Below are 2,916 nucleotides of genomic sequence, written 5' to 3'. Positions count from 1 at the left end.
TCGAGTGGGGTTGTTTGTGTAAAAAGATGTGGTTCATTTTGTCCCTTGCTTAGGGACAAGAAAGAAGGCAAATGCTGACATCCAGCCCCCACCCCACCTCTACCCTGAGACCTGACCCTAGCACTCACTCTTCCTGACACACTAGTATTTAGGAAATGTGTTCTCCCTGGGGAGTGATCTATTCAAACCAGATAATGAACAAACAGCTTGGGGTGGCTTTCATTTTGACTTACGGGTTTCCCCTTCTCCGCTTTCCTCTTTGGCAGGCACAAGAAGCTTCTCTGGTGACCCAGCTACAATACAAATGGTATTTCCGTGAATTTTTCCTTCCAGCTGTGTTCAACTTATAATGCATCCTGCTTTTCATATATGCTACTGAGGGACTGACTGGGGTTGGCCAGTTATCTTTGTTGTCTTACTGTCAAATTAAGATCAATACAAAAAGAGTTTCCCTATTAACATCGACACCAATAAAACCAGGCATGGTACATATATGTCTTCAATCTCTACCTTAGGGAAATAGAAGCAGGAGGACCAGTTTAAGGTCTTCTTTGGCTATATATGGAATTCAGTAACACCCTACATGGGACTCTGTCTCAACTCTCTTCTCTTACCCCCGTCTCAGGAAGAGAAAAAGTAAAGTACAAACAAACAGGTTTTGTTGTTTGTTGTTGATTGTTTTGAGGCAAGTTCTGACTGGCATGAATTCTAGATCTTCCTTCCTCAGACTCCTGAGTGCTGGGATTGCAGATGGATATTCCTTACAGTGTAATGGTGTGGTTACTGACACTCAGCATCCTCATGAAGGGTATAGGCTGATGCATCTGTGGTAGACAAAGAGCTTGTCCTACACCCAGGAAGCCACTGCTGCTCTTTATGGGGACTGCTATGGTTAGATAGATTCCAATACAGAGAAAAACTCTGACTTGTTAGGTGAAAGATCCCAGTTGTGAGTGTGGGCATAAAACAAGCACAGGAAACTTGGCCAAGTAAGAGAATCATGAACTTGCAGCCTTGTTGTAGAAAATTATTTTAAGGTGTGTCACTTTTGTTTCTGCTGCATTTGTTTAACTCTGTGAAGCTGTGATTCTTTGTTTAAAACACCTGATGGTGTAATAAAGCGCTGAATGGCCATAGCAAGGCAGGAGAAAGGCTAGACGGGACTGGCAGGCAAAGAGAATCTATAGGAGGAGAAATCTGGGAGGAGGAGAAGCAGCAGAAAGAGAAAAAGAAGAGGAGGACGTCAGGGCCCAGTCACCCAGCCGCACAGCCAGTCACCCAGCCGCACAGCCAGCCAGTCACCCAGCCGCACAGCCAGCCACCCAGCCGCACAGCCAGCCAGTCACCCAGCCGCACAGCCAGTCACCCAGCCGCACAGCCAGCCAGTCACCCAGCCGCACAGCCAGCCACCCAGCCGCACAGCCAGCCAGTCACCCAGCCGCACAGCCAGTCACCCAGCCGCACAGCCAGTCACCCAGCTGCACAGCCAGCCATGGAATAAGAAGGAAAGTAAGATACAGAAGTAAAAAAGATAAAAGCCCAGAGGGAAAAGGTAGATGGGATAATTTAAGTTTAGGAAAGCAGGCAGAAAACAAACCAAGCTAAGTCCAGGCATTCATAAGTAATAATAAGCCTCCATGTATTGACATATTTGGGAGCTCATGGCGCCCCCCCCCCAAATCAAATTCATACAACACAGCCTCTAAATGGTCAGTTCTGAGAACTGACAGGGGAGCAGGTTCAAGTGTGAGTTGCACACACCTGCCATCCCTTCATCCAGAGACCTGCTTCTCCCTTTGCTTCGCAAGTGACCACATCCCTCAGGCTGTTCTGGCAGCCAAAAGACCACGCCGATCTAGGCATTCACCTTTGTTACTTGAGCTTGTGTTCTTTCTGCTCTTCACAATGGATAAACAGCTCCTAAGTAGTATGCAATTAAAGACTTTTGGGCCAATAAAATCACTTAAGTCAACTAAGCTGGAAAAGAACGTCTGGCACATGCTATTCACAGGACAAAGGATCCTTTTCTTTCTGTTTTAAATAAATGTTGGTCTTCTCCTGTGAGGCTTACATAAAGTAAAAATGCAAAATATGATCATCAACAAACTGGAAGTGCCCTCTGGTCACTGCACACAATTCACATACTCTATAGTGCATGCCCTCCTGTAGACCAGGCATGTGCACATACCACCTGGTCATTCAGTGGACCGTGCTTCATCCTAAGCATGCAGTTCTCACCCAGAGAGCACTTGGTAGACATTCTTGCAGGGGTATTGGTTCCCACCCTGCCCTGAGCCATGTATCCTAACCTTCTCCTCCTGAGGAGAGGTGACATTCTTGGCTTTTACTTAAGGGGACATTCTGTCACATCTCCAGCAATGATTTTTTTTTTTTTTGCTGTTGTCTCATGTCTATATGGCTAATGTACCTCTTGTATATCAGCATTATATTCTTACTATATTTTTAAATGTAGATTTTATGTTGGCAAGACCAGGCCAATAGATCAGGAGGTAACAGTCACTCAAGGGACAGTTTGTTATCCTTGAAGATCTCCAGTGGAAATGCACATGTCGTGGGAGCCATATATGGAAGTCCCAGCAGTACATCTAGCAAGAGACTTCAGCGTGGCTTCTGAGAAGAGGACCAGGTAGGACATAGCAGAAGGGGCCAATGCAGACAATTTAATGCTTTCAGTGGCAGAACCATCCCTAGTTATGTTGTGTAATATTTTGTTTGTGTTCTGACAAATAAAGTTTGCTTGGAGATCAGAACTAGCCACTAGTTAGTCATAGAGGCCAGGCAGAGGTGGCACATAACTTTGATCCCAGCACTTGGGAGGAGGAAGCAGGAAGATCAGGAGTTCAAGATCACCCTGGCCTACACGAGATTCTGACAGTCTAAAAGAGAAACAGAGCC

This window comes from Chionomys nivalis, chromosome 13, assembly GCF_950005125.1.
Source record: "Chionomys nivalis chromosome 13, mChiNiv1.1, whole genome shotgun sequence".
Lineage (NCBI taxonomy): Eukaryota > Metazoa > Chordata > Mammalia > Rodentia > Cricetidae > Chionomys > Chionomys nivalis.
Note: the sequence above shows the minus strand (reverse complement) of the source record.